Below are 9037 nucleotides of genomic sequence, written 5' to 3'. Positions count from 1 at the left end.
ACTGCATTTAGTGTTAACTGTTCATGTATTCTTTTGAGTTTTCTTCTTTTAGTTTAGCCTCTCTTAAAGCTGCAGTCTGTAAGTTTTACTTCTTTGTCGCATCTCTGTTTAAAACCTGGAATTGCAGTTGTTTGCGAAATTATCATCTTTACGTGGGTTGTGCCTCGGCATGACACCTCAGCGCAGATGAATCTAATGTTTGCTGTCAGTCACCGCACCGGTGTGGATGCTGTACTTCGGAATAACAGATTGTAGTCTTGAAGTATGACCAAAGTAAGAATTTTTCAATGGAAAATGTCATCTGAACAAGTAACATGTCTGCCACTTTTGTTCTGACCCACTGTGGGAAAAAAAGCATTACAATAAATTGCACTGCCAGTGGTTATTAAATGTAACAATCGCTTACCTCGGATCACGTCAAACCATGCAAATTATTATTATTGTTATACTTTGTTCTCAAATTGTTAATGTTATCAACATCAGCATTGCATAACTATGTGTATTTAGTGTGTATTTGTCACAGACACGCCAGGCTCTTCATTCAGCCAATCACGTCGCACTCCCTCACCAGAGTTCTGATCACACGCACCTGACACTCATCACCATCCCAATCAGCAGCACTCAGTCATTGTCCGGTCTTGTCACCTGATGGAGTTTGGGTTCCTTGCCGCTGTCGCCTTTGGCTTGCTTAGTTGGGGACACTTGACATTTGATATTCAATAGTATTCTTGACATTTATTCAACAGTGCTTCTGATCTGCCTGCATTGACACTATTATTTAAGAGCTGCTGTGCAGCCAAATTATGTACCAGCTATCAATGTAAAGCTGCTTTGACACAATCTGCATTGTAAAAAGCGCTATATAAATAAAGGTGACTTGACTTGACTTGTTAACTACTTACCTGTCTCCAGCGTGTTTCCTAGATCCCCAGTGTTCTCCAGTCCTCTGTGAGTGTCTCTGTGTGTCTTCAGTACCATGTCTATCTGCTGTCCTCGTATCCTGGAGAGAAGACCAAGTCAAGTATCACTGTCTTGATAATAATCTGACTAGAACTTTATCTGCCATCACTCACCTGCTCACTGCTCTGGTTGTCTCAAATAAACATCGTAAACTGTACCTGTATCTCTGACCTCCTCTGTATGTAACAGAAGATCGGACCAACACCGCTGAACAACCACGATGAGCACTGCAGATCCATTTCAAGACCTGGTAACAGCACTTCGTTGCACTCTCACCAGTTCATCCACACCAGCACCACCAGCGAGCACTTCCGCATTCCACGCTACATCTTCTTCGCCGTCTGTGATCGCCAGTCCCATGGCCAAACCGGCGCCCTTCTCTGGCTCGGCGGAGGATTGCAATGGATTCATCTTGCAAAGTTCGCTGGTTTTGGAGATGCAACCACACTTATACCCTGACGATAAAGCGAAAGTCGCTTTCATGATTCAACAACTAGGCGATAAAGCACTCCGCTGGGCAGAACCCCTTTGGACTCTGAACAGTCCCGTCATGCAATCACTCAAGTTTTATTAATCACTTCAAGGAAGTCTTTGGAAAGCCATCATGGGATTCATCCATAGGTGAGAGACTATGCAATTTGAAGCAAGGTGCCCTGTCTGTTTCTGATTATGCCTTACAGTTCAGAACCCTAGCGGCAGCGAGTGGTTGGAACGAACAAGCCCTCATCTCCAGATATCATCAAGGTCTGGATCCACTTGTGCGGTTGCATCTCGCTGCATACGAGGATACCATCGGACTCAAGAAGTTCATCCAACTCTCTATAAGATTCTCCACTCGTATGCAGCTGTGCATCAAAGAGCACCAAAACCAGCAACTGTTCCCATCCTTCCTCCACCAGCCCGAATCCGTCAGCTCCCCAGAACCAGCCAGCAACGAAATGCAGATCGACAGATCACGTCTTTCACCAGCTGAGCAACAGAGGAGGCTGACCCAGGGTCTTTGTTTGTATTGTGGCCATCCTGGGCATTTCAGAGCTGAATGCCCCACTCTTCCAGTGCGAACTATGGTGAGTGTCATTCTGCCTACGTTAAATCATCAAAATCCACTCACTATTATCGGCAACTTTACTGCTGCTGATGTTTGTATTCCAGTTAATGCCTTCATCGTCTCTGGGTCAGCTGGAAATTTCATCTCCGGAGCCCTCTTTCACCAGCTCAATCTCAAGACCGTCAGTTCGCCGAATGTTTACCAGATCCATGCAGTAACTGGTCGTCCTCTCCGTCAAGTACGTCACATGGTGGGACCTCTTATCCTACAGATTGGCGTTCTTCATCAAGAGGAGATTCATCTGCTGGTTCTGGAGGATTCAACATCTGACATGATTCTGGGGCGCCCATGGTTAGAGCAGCATGATCCTATCATCTCCTGGCGGACAGGGGATGTCCTTAAGTGGGGTAACCAGTTTTTTCCTGGATGTTTTCCTGGATGTCTTGTGTCAAGTCGAGTTTCAAGGAATCCTAGCTCAAAGAAGATCCAAGTCTGTGTCACGTCCATTGAGAGTCCATTGGAAAAACGTTCCATTGACATTCCTGACTGTTACTCCCACTTCAGTGACGTCTTCTGTCCGAAGAAGGCCTGCAAGCTGCCTCCCCATCGGCCATGGGACTGTGCAATAGATCTCATCCCCGGTGAGCCAGTGCCCAGTGGAAAGTTCTGAAGATCCTGAGCCCATCCTTCCAGTGAATCTCATTGTCAGTCCCATAACCTGGTCAGAAGAAGCACTGCCCGAGTCTAATGCCTCCACCAACACTCCACAGGGTTGCCCCCCAGGTTTGCTATATATCCCACGGACACAACGCATTCCCATCATCCACTCCTCACACTCGTCGCTGGGCGCTGGGCACTGGCCACCCAGGTGTCAATGAAACCCTCTCGTTGCTTAAACAGCGCTTCTGGTGGCCCAATATGGCAGCGGATGTCAGGAGGTATGTTAAGGGGTGTGTGCCATATGTGCCATATCTAAGAGCCCCCATCATCTTCCCACCGGGAAACTACAACCTCTGCTCATTCCAACTCGCCCGTGGTCACATCTAGGAGTGGACTTCATCACAGATCTCCCTGTCTCCAATGGACATCCCTGCATGATGGTTGTGGTTGACAGATTCTCTAAGTCATGCAGATTGATGCCTCTCCCAGGACTTCCCACAGTGATGGTCACAGCTGAACCTCTCTTCAATCACGTTTTCAGATACTTTGGATTGCCTGAGGATATAGTATCTGACAGAGGACCACAATTCACTTCCCATGCCTGGAAGTCTTTCTTCAAACTCCTAGATGTGACCATCAGCCTCTCATCTGGATACCATCCCCAGACGAACGGGCAGACGGAGTGGAAGATACAGGAGATTGGCCGTTTCCTGCGTACCTTCTGTCACGGCCACCAGGACTCCTGGAGCCAGTTCCTGGGCTGGGCCGAGTACGCCCAGAACTCCCTCCGTCAACCCACCACTGGTCTCACCCTTTTCCAGCACGTACTCGGCTATCAGCCCCCACTGTTCCCCTGGGATGGGGAACCATCAGATGTCCCGGCAGTGGATTACTGGTTCCGGGAGAGCGAGAGGGTCTGGGACTCAGCGCATCTCCAACTCCAACGGGCCCTCAGGAGACACAGATTAACAGCAGATCTACGCCGTTCCCAAGCACCCGTATATCAGCCTGGAGATAAGGTCTGGTTATCCACTAGAGACATCCGGATGCGTCTCCCTTGCAATTGTATTAATGATGATTTTAAGCAACTTTGTGATTCTGTTATCGTATTTGGTTGCGTACGTAACTTCGGTTCCCTGAGATACGGGAACGAGTACTGTGTATGGGGAAAAGCTCCTTTTTTCCTCCTCACTGAAGCCTTTTTCAATAGCGCAGTGTAACTGCACATCTATTGGTTCAAAGGAATGAAACTCTTTGAATCAATGATGGCGCGGCGTAGTCTCGCAGGCCTATGGCAAAACAGCGCGCCAACGAGCCCGCCAAAACAGGCGTGGCTTATAGCTATATAAGCAGACGTTTCGCCATAGAACTCAGTTTATTTCGACTGAAGCGACGACACTGAGCCGCAGTGTCGTGGCACGGCATAAAACGCAGTACTCATTCCCATATCTCAGGGAACCGAGGTTACGTACGAAACCGAGTACGTTCCCTTTCGATACTTTCAGTCATACTGCGTATGTGGAACGAATACAATCACGCCGTGCCACGGCAGGGAACGACAGGAATATATCTTGGGCGCCTAGGGGCCCAACGGATACGTGAAGGGCCAAGGCCGTCGTGTCACACTGAGAGGACCCAAGCATGCAAGGTAGGGATATCCAAGTTGTAGAATCTGACAAAAGTGGACGGCAAGGACCAGCCGGCCACCTCACAGATGTCTTTGAGTGAAACACCACTAGACCACGCCCATGAAGAGGCCATACCTCTAGTGGAGTGTGCTCTTACTCTTATGGGGCAATCCAGGCCCATAGAGGAGTAACATAGAGCGATCGCGTCAACTATCCAACGCGAGAGGCGTTGCTTTGAGACCGCAGACCCTTTGGTGTGGCCACCAAAGCAGACAAAGAGCTGGTCAGACTGCCTAAACGGCTCAGACCGCTCCACATAGGTCCTTAACGCTCTGACAGGGCAGAGAAATTCCACCTCTCGCTCGTCCGAGGAAGGAGGTAGCGCCGAGAGGGAAATGACCTGTGCTCTGAACGGAGTCAAGAGCACATTAGGGACGTAGCCATGCCTGGGTTTCAGAACGACTTTGGAGTTGTTGGGCCCGAACTCAAGGCATGCAGGGCTCACAGAGAGGGCCTGCAGGTCACCAACGCATTTGACCGGTGCTAGCGCTAGTAGCAGAGCGGTTTTAAGCATCAAGGGCCGGAGGTCAGCTGACCGCAGCGGTTCAAAGGGAGGACCTTTGAGGGCTGCAAGGACCGTGGAACGGTCCCAGGTGGGAATGGTGAGTGGTCTAGGGGAATTCATCCGCCTAGCACCTCTCTAGAATGCACAATGAGGCCATTTCTTCCCACTGGCTGGCCAGCAATGGGAGCGTGGAACGCTCCGATGGCTGCTACGTATACCTTGAGCGTGGAGGGGGTGAGACCTCTGTCCAGCCGCTCTTGGAGGAAAGACAGTATCTGAGATACGTCACTCTCCACTGGGTCAACATTGTGTGCTGAGCACCAGTCAATGAAGAGCGACCACTTCTGGGCGTAGAGGCGCCTCATAGATGGAGCTCTAGCCTGAGAGATGGTGTGTAGTATGTTCCTGGGGAGGCTTATCAGCTCCCATCGAGGAACCAGAGGTGCAGAGCCCACAGTTCTGGCTGGGGGTACCAGATTGTTCTGTTCGCCTGAGAGAGGAGGTCCCGTCTCAGGGGAATTGGCCATGGGGCTTTCGTGGAAAGCCTGAACAGCTCCGAAGACCAGATTTGGGTTCTCCAGAGTGGGGCCACCAGGAGGACTCTGTGCCCATCTTCCCTGATTCGCCTGATGATGTAAGGGATCATCGTGATTGGGGGAAAGGCGTAAAGGACGAGCCTGGGCCAGTTGTGGGCCAGTGCATCCATCTCCTTTGAGAAGTTAGGCAGTTAGAGTTGTCTTCTGAGGCGAAGAGGTCGACCTCTGCGAAGATCTCCCAGATCTTTTGAACCATCTGGGGATGGAGCATCCACTCATCTGAGGGGACATTGCTCCGAGATAGCATGTCTGCTCCCAGGTTCGATTTTCCAGTTATGTGCGTCGCCCTTAGCGACCGCAGCCTGGGCGCTGCCCACTTGAGGAGGCGCTTCGTCAGGGCGCATAAGCGGCTGGACGACAGGCCTCCTTGCCTTTTTATGTAAGACACCACCGTCATGCTGTCCGACTGGACCAAGACATGGTGTCCTTCCAAGAACGTTTGGAACGAGAAGAGGGCTCGTTCTACTGCCAGCATCTCGAGGCAGTTGATGTGCAGATGGCTCTGCTCGTGAGACCGGAGGCGTCCGTCGAGAGCACCTTCCTTCTGGACACTGCCTGTAGGGAAACACCACATTTGAACCAACTGGGGTTCATCCAAGGTTTCAGGGCTGCGAAACAGGCCTGATTGACCTTGATTAGAAAGCGGCCGTGCCGCCAAGCATGGGGTGGAACCCTGAGTTTCAGCCAGTATTGCAGGGACCGCATCCGAAGAAGGCCGAGCTGCAGCACCGGGGAGACGGAAGCCATCAGCCCTAACATCCTCTGGAAAAACCTCAGAGGGTAGCGCCCTCTGACTTCAAGGATGAATTGAAAACACCAGCGCTCATAGTAATGACAATGAATATTAAATAACTCCTCTGTATAGAAAATTGACATAAGCATATGAGAATCCAATATTTCTCCAAATGTGCATGCTTTTAAACTAAAAGCCTATATTCAGACTCTTTGCATCACAGAAATACATTATATTTTAAAGTATAATATAAAACCATTACTTTATATTGTAGTAATATTTTTCTGTATGTTTCATATATCATGATGAGCTTGAGACATCACAGAAGGTTTTTTTCACAGCCTACATGACTGAAATGCCTCATTAATATGCAAGTCATTTCAGCTCATGAGAATGGCCCATTTTTCAGTGGTGATTCACGCCTCCATGCATACTGTGTTTCTTGTGTGTGTCTCTCTGTGTGTGTGTGTGTGTGTGTGTGTGTGTGTGTGTGTGTGTGTGTGAGAGAGAGAGAGAGATAGAGAGAGAGAGAGAGACTTGACTTTAACAATTCTTTATTCACCAAGATTAATAAATAACATTTTTTTCTAAAAAGTTATTCCCTAACAATAAATTATCACATATAACATACTTACAATAACATCAATACATATACATTTACAAATTCCCACACACACACACACAAAATACAATTTAAGGAATAAACTCTCATCTTGATCAACTACACACAACACTTCAGCCTGTCCCCAAAACTCACTGAATACCACCAAATTTTTCGTCAACTTAAAAAAGCAAACTCTGCTTTAATTTTTTGCAGATACAAAAGCCTTTAATACAAGCTCAGGTTCAGTCGTTCCACTATCCTTAAACTTATTTTTCCTTGTAATCCATATTGCCAGCTTGGCTTCACCAATTAAAAAAAATAATTAAAGAAATTATTTTTTTATCTGAGGCAACATACTTGGGCCAAATATAAACATATTTTCATCCATATCTTCTCCAAGTGTTCTAAGCCACCTCTTTAAAATCTGCAACACCCCATTTAGCCTAGTACAATGTAAAAACAGATGCTTTAGAGATTCTTCATGGGCACAAAAAGAACATTCTTTCCCCACAGTGGGGTCAACGTGTCAAATATTTATTTGTCGCAGTTGCCCAATGTATAATCTTTTATTGAAGATCCGCAGTGCGTTTTTCAATGGGTGACTTATATAGAGATCTCCAACATCTCCTAGGAGATCCATCTTGCCCAAACATATCCAACCACTTTGATTCTTTACAACTCTTCAGTTCAAATTGATGAAAGACTTTCACACATGATAAATACAAGGCTTTCTTTGAAACGACTTCAAACACATTCAGTTCAAGTATACAGAAAACAAGAAGTTCAGGTTTTTCATCCACTATCATTGAAATCTGAAGTTCAGGAAAACTTTCTTTCATTTCCCCCTCTTTTTTTATCACAGCTGATTTCTTTTATACTTTGTCTATAAACAGAAGGAAGAACTGAAAAAATGTCCTTAATTATTTTTTCCATAAATCTAACAGACTTAATGCCTGTCACACTACACAATTCTTGGGGACTTTTCCTCTTGTTACCATCCATTAGATTAGACAAACATCCTGCATCCTGCTCTCACCATATAAGATTGCAAACTTCTAATTTTCAACGTATTTGCTTGTATTAGGGGGTTATTAAAGAGTGGTTCATTCTTTAACCAATCTTCACAATTTAAATTCCTCTTTACTTGAAAAACAGAATTCCACACTTTCAATATTGATTTATAAAAATCCTTCCATTCCATATCTTTCAGGCTAATTAAAAACAAATTAAATCATATTTAAAACAATTCATACTGCGTAGCAAGGAACAAGCTGTATCAGCCCAACAGATTTTTCCAGAGTAAAGCAACTTCTGTGCTGCCTGTAGCCTGAAGAACCTCAACTAGATCCGAGAGATTTAGTAAATTACAGGCCAATCTCGAATCTACCTTTTCTGTCAAAGATACTAGAAAAGGCAGTTTCAACACAACTGTGCTCCTTTTTAGAAAGAAATGGAATCTGTGAGGATTTCCAGTCAGGATTTAGACCATACCATAGTACTGAGACTGCTCTCGTTAGAGTTACAAACGATCTACTCTTATCATCCGATCGTGGCTGTATTTCTCTATTAGTGTTATTAGATCTCAGTGCTGCTTTTGACACTATCGATCACAACATTCTTTTAAAAAGACTTGAAAACTATATTGGCATTAGTGGAATTGCTTTGGCATGGTTCAAATCTTACTTATCTGACCGTTATCAGTCTGTAGTAGTTAATGAAGAGATGTCGTATCGATCACAAGTTCAATATGGAGTACCACAAGGCTCAGTACTAGGACCGTTGCTTTTCACTCTGTACATGCTGCCCTTAGGAGAGATAATTAGGAAGCATGGTGTTAGTTTTCACTGCTACGCTGACGATACTCAGCTCTATATTTCCTCGCGCCCTGACGAAACCTACAAATTCACAAAACTAACAGAATGCATAGCTGACATTAAAAACTGGATGACAAGAAATTTCTTATTAATAAATTCAGAAAAAACTGATATCCTAATCTTTGGACCAAAAACTTCCTCACGAAAAAACCTTGAATACTCTCTAACACTTGACGGGTGCTCCATTAAATCTTCGTCCTCAGTTAGGAACCTGGGTGTGCTCTTTGATACCAATCTTTCATTTGAAAGTCATGTTTCTAGTATCTGTAAAACCGCCTTCTTCCATCTAAAAAATATATCTAAATTACGACATATGCTCTCAATGACAAATGCGGAACAGTTGGTTCATGCATTCATGACCTCAAGACT

The sequence above is a fragment of the Megalobrama amblycephala genome, linkage group LG2 (assembly GCF_018812025.1).
Source record: "Megalobrama amblycephala isolate DHTTF-2021 linkage group LG2, ASM1881202v1, whole genome shotgun sequence".
In the NCBI taxonomy this organism is placed as follows: Eukaryota; Metazoa; Chordata; class Actinopteri; order Cypriniformes; family Xenocyprididae; genus Megalobrama; species Megalobrama amblycephala.
This window is presented reverse-complemented; position numbering follows the sequence as displayed.